Source organism: Botrytis sinoallii (genome assembly GCF_014898435.1).
Source record: "Botrytis sinoallii strain Bc 23 chromosome Unknown BSIN_011, whole genome shotgun sequence".
Taxonomy (NCBI): Eukaryota; Fungi; Ascomycota; class Leotiomycetes; order Helotiales; family Sclerotiniaceae; genus Botrytis; species Botrytis sinoallii.
In genome coordinates this window covers 1,656,446-1,675,197 of record NW_024066038.1, presented here as the reverse complement: position 1 = coordinate 1,675,197, position 18,752 = coordinate 1,656,446, and positions in this window count along the sequence as shown.

The following is an 18,752-nucleotide window of genomic DNA, read 5'->3' as shown; positions in this document are numbered from 1 at the left end:
CCCCTAAATAAGGTTTTATATAATCAATTACTTTCGCTTTTAGCGATTGCTAGATCGCCTTGCCTCTAATAGACCTCGATAACCCCGGTCATCTCTGTTTACAGTGATTGCCAGCAATCCCCAAACTCTATTTTACTTTCTCTCTGAAAATAACTCTTTAAAAAAAAACCCCGCTCTTATTGGTTCTGAACCCTACCTCGTACAAAGTCTCAAATAACCCCTGGACTACTCAGCATGAAGTGAGTTGGACAGCATTGAACTTGCAAGCGGGAGTGGAGCGGCAAAAGCGTATATAATGTGGTCGCTCGCTTATCATCAGTATTACAGCCATAGAAGAACGGAACGCTTAGCTATACCGGCAATTATATATAAATAGAATTGGTAGTATAGTCCATCCCTAGTACCCCCTGGGAGGTCGTGGTAGGCCTTCAGCCTACCCCCTGGATGTAAAGTAATAAATAAATAAATAAATAAATAAATATACAGATTCATAAATATCACGTGTTTTTATTGCTTTTTAGTTTTTAAACTGAGCCAGCTTCCCATAATTGTGACGATTGCATTATTTAGAATACTAAGGTGAAGAGCTAGAAGAGCTCTTCGAAAGGAAGTGGTAATATACAGGATTGTGACGATTGCATCATTTAGAATACTAAGGTGAAGAGCTAGAAGAGCTCTTCGGAAGGAAGTGGTAATATACAGGATTGTGGATTACATGAGGATCTAGCCGATCCACTAATATAATAGGATCGTTACACTACCCCCCCCTTCTGAAAAGCTTGCTCTTGAGTGTACTAATAGTATTCTAAATACAATTCTCCAATCCAACTATATTATAATCTATATTTTCTACTATTACTAATATCTGGTTTATAGTTCCAATATTAATTCCAATATTGTCTATAATATGATTCGTAGCGTTATTAATCGCTTTACAAAAATATGTGTTTTGCGGTTTTATTATTTTTGTAAGAAAGGCTTCGAAATTAATAGAAGAAGGTTTCAAGAGTTATTGAAAGATAAAATAAGTGAAAAAGAGGAGATCCGCTTGAAATACATCTCTTATCGATAGTATCAATAAAGCAGCGGAAGCATTGGTGGAATACGGATTGGTTTGGTAGATCAACTAAATAAACTGTTTCATTGTAGCATTGATTATACAAGTGTATTAATATTTCGAATCGATTAGTTCCTATAATTTGTGTGCTAGGTTCAGGATTTTTGGATTTATTGTTGATAGAACAAGGAGACTCTAAATGATGTGATAATGAAGTATCAGCTTGTTAGTGGGTAAGATCCGCGAAAGCAGAGCTAGGGAGAGATCTTAATCAGATTGATTGATTGATTGATTGATTTAGTTTAACGTCCCGCTCCAGTCCATGACTATATAAGACGGCTAGGTTCTAAAAGCTTAGCAATGCTAGTGAATATCTATAGTAGATATGATCAATTTTGAGGGAATAAAAACAAATATTGGGGTGCTTTGCCTGATCTCTATTCGGAATGCAAATAGAGATATAATGTTTTCATTCACTAGGATCTTTCCCTTTTCCTTCTTCCCCTATCCCTAATCCTATTAAAGTATTCTGATATCCAATCCTCTTTCAAATTTGGAATCCAATTTGCTATCCCTTCCTTCTATAAAGGGCAAGAGTTATCCCCTCCTGAGTTGCTTTTAGTATAGCAAAAGGTTTTCTTGTTAATAAAATGAAAATAAAAAGCATTACTCTTCTTTTAATTCTATCTTTTTTAAACTAACTCTTTGTATACCTTTATAAGCTTGATATCCTCTAGCCCTTATTAGATGTGTATAGTTGAAACTGTTGAAAATAGTGGGGTAAAGTTGAACCCTAAGCTCTACAACCTATACACAAATCAATTCGAAAAATTCGAAAATTCGAAAATCGAAGGAAAAACATCGTATTGTATCGATACCTAGAGTATAGAATTAATTAAAAGGCAATAGCATTCTCTATATTGTAAAGTTATATTCGAATGGCTGAAAGCTAAAGAGAGAGAAAGGATTATAATTCGAAAAGAGTGGTGACAAGCTCTATATTGAAAAGACTCTTCCAAAAGAAAGAAAAGATTAACTTTCCGTATCGTATCTATAAAGATAATAATAAAAGGCAGATGTTGAATTTAACTGGGACTTCCATAATCTTTATATCCGTATTGTTTTGCTGATATTCATCTTTTTATAGGGATCGCTATTGCAAAATCGTAATATAATCCTTCCTTCCCTATATCTTCCAAAATCCCTTTTCTTCCAATTCTTCCGATTCCATCTGCAATTCAATCTTAACTCTACAGACTCTTGAAAAAAAGCTGGAGGTTTGTAGGATGCATTGCGTACAGATGTTGAGTCTTCGCATCCCTAAATCTTAATCAGAAATCGTATGAATGGTTGTATTGGGAGAGCAAGCATGGAAAACAATAGATATTCGGTAAGCGGGTTAGTAATAAAAAGCTTCGCAAAAGCGATTAAGAGCTTAAAAAATTTATATGACCTTAGTATAATATAACAATTGCATTATTTAGAATACTAAGGTGAAGAACTAGAAGAGCTTTTCGAAAGGAAATGGTAATATACAGGATTGTGGATCACGTGAGGACCTAGCCGATCCACTAATATGACAGGATCGTCACAAGGATTGTGGATTACATGAGGACCTAGCCGATCCACTAATATAACAGGATCGTTATACTACCCCCTCCTTCTGAAAAGCTTGTTTTCGAATATACTAATAGTATTCTAAATACAATTCTCCAATCCAACTATATTATAATCTATATTCTCTACTACCACTAATATCTAATTCATAATTCCAATACTAATTCCAATATTGCCTATAATATGATTCGTAACATCGTCGATCGCTTTACAGAAATACACATTTTGCGATTTCATCGTTTTTGCAAGAAAAGCTTCGAAATCAATAAAAGAAGATTTCGAGAATTATTAAAAAATAAAATAAGCGAAAAAGAGAAAATCTATTTGAAATGTATTTCTTATCAGTAATGCCAATAAAACAACAGAAGCATTAGTAGAACACGGATTGGTTTGGTAAATCAATTGAATAAACTACTTTATTGTGTAAACAAGGGAATTCACTTCAAAAGAATGACTTCAATACAATGGCTACTGTATCAAAGGTATTTAGGCGAATGCGAAGGAGACTAGCTCTTTCAATAGTGCCTATATAAGGCCTACTATTTCCCCTCATTAGCTAGCTCTTTAAATTGAATATAAATAGACATTTAGAGGCCTACTGATAGTGGGAACCACGTCTTCCGTATCTCTCTCGAACCAACACTAATTAATGATATCACAAATTACTTAATTACTTATTCGGAATCCCTTTTTACCTTTACTTCTTTTATTTCCTGTTATCAGCACTATAACATCCCGAGCAAACGCTAGTACTAGCTCTAAGCAAGCTGGCAAGAAACCTGTTTCATTTGATCAATCCACCGGTATAAAAGGATTTATTGATACAATAACTAACAACACCGATCCTCTACAACAAAAGTTCAAGACTTCTTTTTATGAAGATATGATCAGTACTCCTCCTTATCCTCCTATTACTTTCAATCCCTATCTTCCTGACAAAACAGTAGTTGAAGAAAGAAAAACTCAGGAAATTATTAAGGATTTGAAGTTCAAAGGAGAATCTTAGGACTATTTTTTTTCCAAAAGATCTCAATAAAGCTAAGCAGTTCTATAAAGGATATATATTCAAGATAAAGACAAAGCACTAGATTGATGGATACTTTCTTTTTCGAACAACTATATACTCGAATATAAGGATTATTAATATATCTCTTTAGAACACAGTTATATTCGATTTTGAGCTTATTCAACGAGTTTTACTTAGGAGTATTGATAAGTTGATATTATATAACTTTTATAAGGTTTTGTAATGTCATAGAGTTTATATCAATATCAATACAAATATCGATAATATTTTAATGGAAATGTTTTTCTACAAAGAATATTCCAATTGGATTACAGGATAGCTTCTGGAATATTAAATTAATGAGGTACAATTATTTGTATTTACGAAATAGGCCTACCTTTTTATCGGATTCGGTCTGAGACTACAAGTCGAACCTTCTGTCGAACCTTAGGATAATAACCCAATGGTTATCTAACTTTATCAAAACCTGGCAAAGTTAAAAATAATTCGATTATTCCTTTTGATATATATAAAGGATTAGTTCTATTCCAATCTGGGGATATACAAATTCTATATATACTTTTACTAATACTAAAATCAGGCTCTAGAATTTCATTGATTGATAATTTTATAGGATTATTTAATAATAATAATAACCCAGATGATAATGACGATTGGGGTGGCGATCGAGGTAATAATAATAATAGAGGTGGCAGTAATAGCAGTAGAGGCAGTGGTAGAAGTGGGAATAGGGATTATTCTGATCATTTTAATTGTAAGGACAATGATCAATGCAATCAGAGCCATTGTTTTATTGATTTTTTGAAAATCTATAGAGATAATGATAGATATAAGGATATCAATAATTCTTTTAATCTGAAGATCTCTATATTTGGAGAGTATTATTATAGAATATTTATACTAATAGAAATGATTATAATAGCCTTTCCGATTATACTTGTAAATATAGTTAGAGATTATTATTAAGCAAATCTTAGTAATCTTCCTAATTCGTATCAAGATTTATACAATATAATAATTAATAATTTCGAAAAATCTGAATATCAATAGAATATATTTTTCAAATAAATAATATTACTTTTAAGGATTATATCAAGAAAAACCTATCCACAAAGTCTCAAAAAGTATTTAATATAATAATCACAGATTTACACTTTTTCTAATATACTATTCTTAGAATAATATACAATCCTTAATCGTATTACATTAGGATTTTATTTATATATAATAATATTCCGAAATACCACTCTACAATATACAACCCTCATCCAACTGTTGCAAAGCTTATTAACCAGATTAAGCAAGCTATCGATTTTTATCAAAAAGCATTTCCAAAACAAGATATACCACCTAAAACATTTCTTACAGATCAATGTTTCTATAATAGTACATCTTCAGGCTCTTCTTTTCGAAAACCTTATAATAAATACACTGATCAACAATCCTTCTTTACACCAATTAATCAAGGCAAGAACGATTATTACTTCCCTGGTTGCAAGAAGAAGGGCTGTAGATACTATAAGTATATACAAAAGGAGAAAGACCGATTTAAGACGAATTACCATACCAAATATAGCAATCTCAACGATAAGAGTTTTACGAAACAATATAATCAATTCGTTACTGATATCAAACAAGAAGATAATCAAAATGGTGATAATAATAATGATAATAATCATCTCATTGATTAATATCTTACTAATACAAACAGTTCTGGAGGGGTCTCTAGGATATTCTTTATCTCAATAGGTATTTGTAATGGTTCTTTAGTAGCGATTGATTTCAACAATACTGTAAGCACTCATAAATTGATAGCTGAGGCATTTACTACAAGCAGCAAGCAATATAATTGTCAGAAATAGACAGCAAGTTACGTATAAGGAGTAATATATTGAAATATGTATATCAGATCTATATATCCGGGAAGTCCGAAGAAGGAGTTTTATAGTGGTGTGCACGTGTTATACACGTGCTATATATGTGATTTCCAATATCCTTTTTATAATAAGAATCTATTATCTAAATCATATAAACTCTATATATATATATATTTGTAAAAAGCCTCATTAACTTCTGCAACAATATCAATGCTTTAGTGTTGTTTGTAATATTTATATTTCTAGTGGAGTTTGATAATTTTATGATCTAATATCGTATTGCAGTATAAGAGTACTCTTTTATCTAAATCCTATTTTTCTTGTTTATGTTAGGTGAAATCTAATCCACTATAAAGAAATATAACAGTACAAATTCGATTTGTTTTTGTAAAATCCTTTTTGTGTGTATACTAATAGATTGCTTTATATTTATTATTTTCGAATTGTAGGGTTATTTTTTTAATATAATAAACAACCTAAATCCAATCTCATGTGAACAGACCTTTAGCTTATCTGTTACCCCACATGGTTTTCTTAAAATAATCAATTTGGTTAATTTAGTTAATTCATAATAAATTGACCAATTCGATCAATTTGAACAATTTTTGATAAATTCGATAGATTTGATGAATATAGTGAATCTGATGAACCTGATGAAATTGTTGAAATAGGTGTATTTGGTGATTTTTATCAATTTGGTTAATTTGGTTAATTTGGTCAATTTGGTCAATTTAAGTTAAATTAACCAAATCGATTAAGGTGATTGTGTCATGATACGGGTAAAGACTTATATTGTACCATAAGGGTAGAAGAGCTATGGAAGAGTGAAGCCCTACTTATAGGAAGTAGGGCACACTAGTATTCTGTACCTGAGATACAAAGGCAATTACAGATTATGTAGTTGGCGCTGTAACATTACCCCCCACTCAAAACAATCGGTTTACGATTGTAATATCAATTAACCTTCTAGAATACAAAATAATATTAAAATACTCTAATTTCTATTATTAAATTAAAATAAACTTTTTTAAAAATAATAATCAATTGATAAAGCTTTTTAGGTTTACCTCGGCCTCGATTTGGAGATACACTTAGTATAAATACTAACAAGGGATCAGGAATAATAGATCTTTTGAAACCCATCTAAGCGGATGATTCTGGTTTATCTGGATTTGCTAAGTAAAAAGCAATAATCGTATCTTCCTAACCATGAAGGTCTTCAATAGGTTATCAGGATACTGAGTAATATTTTCATTTGACCTAATAGTGAAATCCATCCTCATTATAATAATCAAATAGTTTATCGAATTCCCATCGCTCGGTTTTTTCGTTCGTTTTATCATCTCTTTCTAGAATACATTCTTGATTTCAGCGGAATTCAGTATTATTGATTGTTTCTTGACCAACTAATCCAGATGAGCGATAAAGTAATCAGAATAATAAGTTATAAAATATTAAAAAGATCTTGAAACTAATAAGAAGCTGGAATAAACAAATTCGTTTATAAATTTTGATAATCTTATAAAGACTATCCCATTTGTCATCACCTTTTTTTATCGATTGATTAATCTTTATATTCTTAATACTAACCCATACTCTATTATCTTTTTTGTATAAAGAAGTATCGATACAAATCTTATTAATGTAATCTTCGTATTTCTAAATAAACTAAGTAACTAAAGCTTTCAATTTTATTAGAATAATATCAAATCGATTTGTAATCTTATTGACCTTCAGGAACTCGCACCTATATTGATATAACAAATTTGAGAGAATAGATAAAAAGGGCTCAATACTAAGGTATAAATAAAAACTTGTCACGGGATCACTTCTGGGAGTATTCAGAAGCTTTACCGCTAAGCTAAACGCCCAAAAGACTAAAAGATAGAACTGGAAGTTCTACCTTACTCTCACATATATAGCAGAAACAGAACAGAACAGAAAGAGCTTAGTGTCACCCCGTGACACCACCCCCCTCCTTAAGATATAATCTCCATACCATCACCTACTAAGAGATTTCAGGATTCAGAATTCTGGATTCTAATGCCTCAGGCATTCAGACAGACAGACAGGATCTATATATGCTAGCCCCCAGACCAATGGCCTATAAGCTATAAATGGGCCCCCCACACAGCTCCACATATAACCAAGAGTAGTTCTACCTAATATCACAGGATCACTTCTGGGAATATTCAGAAGCTTTACCGCTGAGCTAAACACCCAAAAGACTAGGAGGTAGAACTGGAAGTTCTACCTTACTCTCACATATATAGCAGGACAGGACAGGACAGAAAGGGCTTAGTGTCACCCCGTGACAAAACTATAGTTAATAAAGAATAGGGATATATCAATAGTCTTCGAGGTTGTATTATTAAATGCAAACTTTGCGAGCGAAAACTAATTATATTAATTGTTTTAATGAAAGTTTATAAAAGTTTGAAGGTATTATTCTATTATAGCATTTATTCTCTCTATTTATCCATTAGATTTAGAGTAAAACAAAAAGGACTGTTTCAAAATAATCGATAGGTGTTTGGATAAATATTTCCAAAATTCTGATACAAATTGCGAATCTTTATTGGATATAATCTTATCGGATGAGTTATATAAACAATAGACTTTTTCAATAAACCAATCAGCAAGCTCCTTTACAGAGAGTTCTATAACCGGAATGAAATAACGTATTTTCATTAAATAATAAACGATTGTAACGATATATTAATACTTCTTATTATAATATTCACTAATTGATAACAGTATAATATAATCAATAGAAATGTCGGATTAGGGGTGAAATGGTATAGATAGAGATTCTAGGAATCCAGATGTAGCAAAACGGGAGGTTTTGGTTTGGAAACAGAATTGATAAGCTTGTATATAAGTTTCGATTTCTCTTGATATATTAGACTACTAGTATATGCGGGAGATAAGGTTAATAGTCTTAATTCGATTAGAGTGTTTAATGGATCCGATGAAGTGTATTTGATATATAATCTGGATATGGAGTTTAGTGAAAAGGAGAACGAAAAAAGTAATTGTAATAGAAGATTTTATTATTAATCAATCTACAATCTTAAAAAACAATTCAGAAATCTTTTTAAATAAATAATAGCTAATAGCAAATGGTTGAGTTCTGAAGGGTTTTGTATATAATAGTAATCAATTCAGATAATTCATATGCTATATCGATGAGATTGTTAATCAGCTTTTCGATATTAGGAATAATTATACCTATAAAGGCTATAATAAGGTCGATATTATTATTAACTTATTGAATAAGGTCTTTAAATATAATATTATCGAACACTTTTTCTGAAAGAATTGTCTATAAGCGATTTTTAATCTGATCGTTATTGGGATCGGCGTAAGCGGAGCAGTCTTCTGCCTTTTAGCTCAATGTATTAGGGCAAACTGCCTTATAGTCAAAACAATATATAATACAAAAGTTGAAGTCAGATAGGAATTCAGCCTATCTAGTTTGTCTTTAATTCAATATCTTTATCAATATAAAGTATTCTAGATTCTTATAATCAATAATGATTTCGAATAGCTCCTGAATTCTATATAATTCGGATCTCTATTCTTCTAAAAACTTAATAATAACTAGTAATTCCTTATCGTAAATTTCGTAGTTATACTCAATTATACTATATTTCGAGGAGAAGTATGTAACCAAATGTAACCGACCCTCATTATTATATTGAAAGAGTATTCTGCTTGCAGTCTAATCTAAAGTATTTGTTTTGTTAAAAGGAATAGAAGTTACCGGTGCTAAGCACATGTAGTGATTAGTAATACAGCTATCTAAACGGGCTAGATTAAATGAACCATAGATAGGCATATTGATCCCCTTATATAATACTATAAAGAGATCAATATGCTTATATATATAACTATATAGTTAATATAGAGGTCTCTTTTATTCAATCTTCTAATAAGTTATGAGACCCGGTTAGTATAGCCTCTGGATAGAATTGATATAATCAATATTATATTTAGTTTACAGAATTAAAGAATGTACAGCATTATTTTATATTTAGTTTATAGAGTTAAAGAATATGCAATATATCACGGGGCAGGCGGGCGGGATAGGGTTCTAATAACTTTGCCCTAATCTAGCAAAGTTATATTGATTCAAGTAATAGATTCAGATTGAGGATTAAGATGTAGCTCAAAGAGCTATAATACAGGATCTTTCAAGTTGAAGATATACAGGATTTTGCTAAGCGAGCTAGCCCGATCGGGCCCTAGCTCACTTGCGCTCCGGCGCGAGCGCCCAATTCGGTCCCCTCCGAGGGGACCAATATGTCACGTGATCTCACACCGTGACAAGTGTATTATATTAATAAAGCCTGTAGTAGGGCTTGCTGTTTCAGGCCTTATCTAAGTTTTCAATAAATTAGTATAGGTTTTCTGTATATTGCTTTCTGGCTATAATTACTCCGTTGCAGGCTTTCTTCTTTGATTAAGGGTAGTCTCCGTTATTTCTAGCAAAGCAGAGATGATTGTACTTTTAAACTTTGCAGCGAGTTTGTGTTGTTGGCCTTGGAATCTTTGTGTAAGCTTATCTGCTAATACTACAAATGCCTCGATCACCTCTTGTCTCTCCCCCTTTATTTTATTGATCCTTTTGAATCGTTTCTTAATTGTATTAAGGGTAGAACCTGTAAGCGATCTTATAATTGGTAGGGGCTGTATGCCAGCCCCTGAAGTATTAGTGATTGTTTGGAAAAGGAACGCCCCCTAGATTGAGGAACTGTTCGGTGTGCTAGGAGCACACATCGCCATCGGTATGATAGGAGCCTTCTGTGAGTACAAGGTTTGATAAGATTAAGCCTGTTGGGGCAGGGGAAATAAATAAGGAGTATATGTTAATATGATGTTGTGATCGTTTTTTATAATACTATAATATAATTGAATAGAATCGTTTGTTATTATACAGTGTAATTCGCAAACTCTATTTAATTTATTCTAGATTATTTTTGTAATATAAACTTTCTGATTTTTATAGAATTGAACAAAGTTATTAACTATAAGGAACTTTATATTGTTTATTTTCTATTAGATATTTCGTAAGGCATTAGTTGGTTTTTCAGAGGGCTTCTTTAGCAATAGAGAGTTCAATAGAGATAAAACGTTTTGATTTTATAGCGGTCTTTTGTATATTTTAAAATCTGCAATAATCCATATTAGAGCCAATTTCAGGATCGGTTGGTTTAATATTATTTTGATATAGATCTTGTTTTTCTATTGATTTTGATAAGTATAATAGTGGTTTGAATCGAATAATATTAAATCACTAGGATTTATATTATAGAGGTTTCTATCAGTATTCTTTTTTACAACTAGAATCGGAAAATTATATTCCAAAAGTATTGATTAGTTTTGAAATGAAAAAAAGAGAGTTTGAAGACTTTTGTCAATAACTTTTTTAGCAAAGATACGATATAGGGTTGAGGTAGATTTCTTTAAAATAGATTTCAAAATAGACTTCCTAATAGATATATATAGTATTGGATTGAGCATTGTATTTACTGAGATCAGTATATTATTATAATTGGGGATAACAATTGTAATAAAATTAATTGAATAATAATATCTAGAGTAATATATAAACATAAACTTAAAAGTCATTATTACTCAATTAATAATAGGATTATAACACTGAAGCTATAAAAGATCAAGAATTATAGGATTTGTATGTAAAAAGATTAGTAATATAGAATAAGCCAATTTCTTTATAATATTAATTCATAAATCTAACAATGCATATTGAAATAGAATATTAAAAGTCCTTTCATCTACAAATAATAGGTTGCAGATAGTAGAGAAAGGATATATAGAGATATCAAACTTGAATATAAGAATTCTATCTATAAACTCATATCTCACGGTTCCATTATTTATTAAACCAATAAATAGGATAATTATATTAGACACAAGAAAAATTTCCATTGAGATTTTAAGAGATTTACTATTTATTGTTCTAAGATAAAAGAATCTCTAGATATAACTAATCTCTTAATCCACAAAGACAAGTTTTCTACAAAGAATCTCGATTTGCAATTATAAATCGAGATTAATTTTTAATATACTTAACTAGAGAATTGAATTTCTGCTATTATCCGAATATACAGAGCCTTTAACAAATCCGCTTAGATCTCTATTACCAATAGAAACTGGAGAGGCATATCAAAATAATATTGTAATCATTAGGAAACGATTAGTAAACAGGAATATATTCTAATAAGTAGAACTATAAACGTTACAATAGGGTTCGGGATTATAATAATAATCGATAACAGGAAAACAATGGACATTCAGAGTGTGTTAGTTTGTAGCAAAAGGACAATCAGGGTATTATATAGTTTCTGAATTAGTATTATATTTTATATCATTACATTGCTTTTTTTATAGTTGAATTTGCTATAATTGGGTTTTTTGCAATAAAGACAAAGACTAAGATCTAGATATTATTTTCTATTATAATATAATAAGAGTTGTTGGTTTTGATAAACATATCCAATTATATAGGATCTCCAAAGGGATTAGGCATAAATATTACAATAGCAATAACAGATTTCTTTTCATTAGGTTTTTTTTAATTGCTAAAGTTTGTACTTAATTCTTACATTGATTATTAAAATAAATCTCTCCTTTAAATCATTATAAATATCTTGCTATCAGATTACCTATGCATCGATATTAATAGCAGAAGGTTTATTAGAGCGATTAACTAAAGTATCGATTAGTTTTTGTAAGATTTTGAGTTTAAAATTAGCAACTTGTTATTCAATAATCTTCTTATATTTGATAACAAACTATTTGAATTCGATAATAAAGTTACCAAATAGAATCTTCTTTATTTTATATTTATTATAATCCATAAAAGCTTTATATAAAAGATCTAGAGTCTAATATTATTTGTATAATTCACACTAAATATCTACTACAATATATTATCCAAAAGGCCAAAGGTCGGAATCATATACATTATCTATAATTATATCAAAATATATTTGATTATTCGTATAAACAAAACCAAAAAGTAGACTAACAAGAAATATGATTTTCTGCAACTTTGATTCATTTTCGTAATCCGCAATCAAATAGCAATTAACTATATTACAAAAAATCATATACTAATCTTAACACTTTATAATATCTTATTTATTACCATTAAACTTTTCAGGAATAGCAAGATATTTACAACAAAATAAAGCTTGCAAATTATTATGAATAGTAATCTTCAATATCTCAATTGTATCTTTCAATTTGATAATCTTTAATTAAATATTAATAGCTTGAATCTGAATAACAATAGCTTAAGCTTATAATAAATCTACAATCGATTCGATCAATTCAAACACAACTTAAGCAACAACAAAGTATACAGCATTTGGGTTATTGAATAAGTCTATAAAGGAAGAGATATCGATTTCGATAGAATTGAGAATATAATTCAAAAAAAGGAACTATAGAGGTAGGCCAAATGCAGACACTTCTAGTGCAAATACTTATTCACTCATCTTTGACGCTTTTTGAGATTCAAAATATCAGCAGTAAGATATACAATGGATCAACAGTAAATACAATCAACACAATCGGGATAAGGCATCAATAAGACTTTGGAAATAAAATGGGAAATAAAGTTATAATAACTTATTTAATAATAATACAAACTATTATGGTATAGATAAAGACTTATATTATACTATAAGAATAAAAGAGCTATAGAAGAATAAAGCCCTACTTATAGGAAGTAGAGCACGCTAGTATTCTGTGCCTGAGGCACGAAGGCAACTACAGATCATGTAGTTGGCGCTGTGACAGATTGATTTGATCAAATATAACTATTGATTTTTTTTGATATATTTATATTCAGCATTCCAGATTTAATTTTAAATCTGTCACGATAGAATTAGCCTATATAAACCCAATTAGCTTAACGCCATCGGTGATATCACTTTTAGCGTGATAAAATCTTTTTTATAAATTATAAAGTTAGAATATGTAAACTATTTTATAAGGATATCAATTATCTATTCAATTCCTAAAATCCATACAATATATAATCTTTTAATATCAACTATATCTTTTCAAATATAATACTATCAAATGTCGATATGCTTTGCCTTACTATGGAACTTATTCTCTTACATCCAATCAACTCCACTAACATTATCACAATATAGAGTTAGGATAAAGAATTCTTCCTCAAAGCATTCTTCTAAATCTTTTATTAGCTTTTCTATTCAAGCTAATTTTTTTACACCCTTGTTTGCTACTATAATCTCAATTTCTATTATACAAAAAGATATCGATTTCTATTTCGTTAAAGACCATACTATAGCTCCTCTATATCTGATAAAAGCTACTCTTTGAACAGATTTCCTGTCGACTGCAGATCCCCAAGTTGAATCTGTATAAGCTCGATATTTATATATAAGTATATTTAGTTGATTTGAATAGACTATACCCACTGAATATATACCAACAAGATATTGAAGTAAGTATTTCATAAGTACTAAATGACTTTCCTCTAATACATACATAACACAAGCAAGCTAGCCAATAGCATATACTATATCAGATTAAGTACAATTCGAGAAATAAATAATACTACCAATAATCTAAAAATATAATATTATATTGTTTTAACAAAGAAATTCATTTTTGTTTGTATTTTATACAACTATATCAAAAAGTAAAAGCAAATGTTTTGTATCGGTAAGATCAATCCTAAATCTTTGCAAAATCTTTTTCATATAATTCGATTAATATATTTTAAATAATCAATTTTGTCGATATTGTTTTATTTGAATATTTAGGAATATATTGGTTTTATCTAAGTCTTTATATTTCCATTGATTTTCGATCATCTTTTTCATTAAATTTACATTGATACGATTTCTTATTATTAGTAGATTATTTATATATAGTAAAACATATACTCCCTTTCCTATAAAGAAATTCAAACTTATTATCGATTCTTCAAATCCAATTTCTTTAAAGAATTTTCGAATTATAGTTTATTAAACTCTTGGCACTTATTTTAGGTTATAAAATAACTTTTTCAATTTAAAATATAATTTACTTTTGAATTTAATCTCAAAAAAGATTTTTTTGAAAAATCTGATACTTCTATAAGGATTTCTATATTCATTAGTTTATTATTCAAAAAAACAGTATCAACATCCATATTATCGATTTTAGATCTTCTACTACAAACTTTTGCCAATAAAATACACAATATCGAATACCTTGTTACACTAACAAAAGTCTCTTAATAGTCTATTCCATATTCTTAAAGATACTCCTTAATTACTAGTCTTGCTTTTCTCCTAACCAACTTGCCAAAACGATTTAATTTATTTCTTAGAATATATCTGCTACTTAATAACTTTCGGTCTATAGATACAACTCCATTCATAATTTCGAAAATATCATTATCCTTAAAACTTTACAATTCATTTTTGATTGTTTCCATTCATACTTAAACATCCCCTTATATAGCATCTTCAAACTCTACTAATTCCTTAAGTATTGAATTATAATCACTAACTAAAAGATCTTTAGAATATATAAAGACAGTATACAATACAACTATATATTGAACAACCTAATCACTAAAGATCTTTCTCAACCATTTCTTGCAAACTTTCATTCAGAGCATCTCGAACTAAAACAACTATCAAAACAGATCTAACTTTTAGAATCTCTATAACTACTTATACTCTTTATCTTAAAGATAAAAATACTTATACATTTTATACTAAATATCCAATTCCTTATAGTTATCATTATTATAGCATTCGCAAAAGATAGATTTGAATTTCCTCTCACTCATTTTGGATTTGAATTTCCTTTTGCTTATTGATATATACATTTTGTTAAAAGATCATATATGAGTTGGTGGAAAAGCCTTGATATTATTAAGTTCTACATAGAGATACGATATATATGTGTGGACTCGATAGAGTTATATGCGGGCTAATCCCGATACAGTATAGCGTGATATGCGGTATAAGCACCTTTTCTAACACTCCTCCATGCTGATATCGTATATCTAAAGCTATATAGTCTATCAAAAGCTATGGGGCGTTATATCGTAAATCGGGGCTATAGTTGATCTAAATCAAGCCAAGCGATATAATCTATATTGTATAGGTATGTGTGTAGCATTTAATCATTTTTATTCGGTGAATTTCGAGGGTCACTAACAAGTACTTTGGAGCTAGCGAGTTAATTCCAACGGATACTAGAAAGCACTTTGAGATTATAATTATCAAAACCATTATGGGATCAATGGATCAGATCTTATACACTCTTTCAGGAATCAATATCTTTAATCAATTTTTTTAAAGAAAAATCTTTCCTTTAGGATTACTCAATATTTAGTATAGACGTTTCTCTAAGGGTATAGGGATTATACTGGTGGTATAATACCTATTGACTTATAGAGTCTGTATCTTTATAGCTTTTTTCTTTTAATAGAGAAGCTGGAATACAGTCTTCTATATGATCACTCTAATTATATAGGATCTCTTGATTCTTACTCTCCTTTATAAGGGTATAGGAGATATTGTATACCTCTCTTATATAATGGAACACTAGGATGTTTCCCTATAGAATATATCCTATAACTTTTCCTTTTCTTTTTGAATATATTCAAAAAGGGATACAAGATTGATGGTAATACCTTTGATCACCTTAATCTTGCTAATCTCTACCATAAGAAATATAGGAAATAATTTTATTATCTTCTATTTAAATATAATAATACATGTTCTCCTATTATTTTAATTATCTGTTCCTTCTTTATATATGATTTCGGATCGCCTTTAATTCCCTTTAGGACTTCCGGCTCTCTATACTCAATACCTTCGGGTCCCTACAAACCCTCCGGCTCTTTATATACTCTTCTTTCTTTTCGATTATTAGTATAGTTATTGTCGATATAGAAGATCGAAATCAAAATTATATAAAATAGTAATCGAAAAGAAAGATAATTGATTTATATTTAGTAATATATACTGATCTGTTAGAACAGGATATATTATACAAACTATAGGTAAGTGAAAAAATATTGAAGTTGAAAGGAGATAAGATTGAGAGCTGAGATATTGTAAAATAGCGGAATTGATAAACAAAACAAATTAAATATTATAAAAACTAGTATTAAATAAAACAATAATTCAATAATCATTATATTCATTAGATTATAGATATAAATAATTGGAAAATTGTTGAAGAAATGAAGGGGATGATGGGAAAATTTCTGAATGAAGAAAATCTTTATTAAATCAAATGGGTTTTTGTAGCTCCCTTATAAACTATATTCAAGCATTTTCAACTTCAAGGTTTTCTATAAATAACTATCGTAGGTCATGAGCTAGTATATGAGTATATAGTATTATTATTATTATTATTATTATTATTAGTAATTTTCAACCGGGCCGTATAGACGAGCCTCCCAGAGGGCATTACAGTTGGGCTAACTGTGGGATGATCTTCTAGTTTACATAATCCCCCTTTCCTAGGGATAGGGTCTCAATACCCTCAATAGCCTCCCAAGCAATGGCTAGTGCACTTACACCTTTATCTCCGATCCTCTGAGTGTCTCCGTGCGCGCTTTCCAATCTCCTATATAGTATTTGTTTGAAAGCTGCTTTATCCTGTAAGGGTAGCTTTTGTATACATTCTATTACAACATGGTATACCGTGTGCTTCAATTTTCTTTCACATAGCTTTTCTAAATCTATCCCCTTCTATTCCCTGTTTATGTTCACCTGGATCAATCGATCCCTTTCCTTCTCTCTTTCTATTCTTCTGATAGTGTTTTAGAGCATATACTTTATAGAAATTTGTTATAACAATGAATTTAGTGAATTTGGCTAATATATACATTAGCTATTTCAGTAGTCGTTCTTAAACTGCTTAATTACAGAATGAGTATTTAGACTTGATATCTGGGGGTCAGGTTTTATAGGTCGCGAGGACTTTGTGGCAATACACAATATACTCAAGGGATTTGAATACTCCATATAAGCAATGGATTGTTACTTTCTTATATTTAAATCATCAATAATAGTTTTCGAAATCACCATATACTGAACGGATCGCTAGTATGCGGTGGAGAGTTGCTTGTAAGAATTCTAATTCCTTAAAGTATTTGTTTATACTCTTTAAATCCCATTTCTAATACTATTTAGAAAGTATTGATATCTATTTAATCCACTACACCTATACTACCGATTTTATAGCAGTTTTTGCTATAAAGCGGATATCGCTTACTATAAATCGATTTGCATCATACAATGTATATGCTTATATATATGCACCGCAAAAACACACATCAGCGAGCTTAGATCGTATTAAGCCGCATCTTCCGACTACGTAAGCTCTAGTATCAGACACAGCTACAGTCGTCGCAAACAGCGTGAGCGCCATAGCGACTACCCCTACGAGGGCGCCGATCGCGATCGATCCCTGGTTTACTCGCGACTGATCACTACTCTCACCCTTATCATTCAACTACAACAGCACAAGCGTCTATAGCGCAGAAGCTGCGAGAGCTGCTGTATCAAGTCTGCAAGCAACAAGAGGATCCTTTATTATAGTATAACTTAATGCTCTCGACAAGCAAGTACAACTCAAATGCAAGATCTACGAAGTATTCAAAATAATGCTTCACCAATTCGAAGCTGATAGTATATCAGAGAAAGCAGTCTTCAGTAAAGAAGTATATAATATAGCAATAAATAATATCAAAACTAGATTATTACAAAGTACAATATAATTTATAGCTGGAAATAGGAACAACAACAATCCAAACCGCACCTATGCGGATATCACAAAGACCCCGAAAAACTCGAGTGTGTCTACGAACGCGAATGTATACATGCAAGAGCAAATCAACAAATAGAGATCAATCAAACCCCAAAAAACCAGAATGGATATCTATCTACTAGTAACAGGAATTGCTATACCGACAATAAGCCGCCCGAGCGCCTATATATTAAGAAAGGCAATTAATAAAGCTATCCCTAATCTGAAAGATACTGATATAGTAACTATTACCCCCACAACTACTGGTTAAGCAGTACACACTACCAGCGGTGTTATACACAATAAACTTCTCAAAGTCGAGAATGCGGAAAAGATTAAGAAG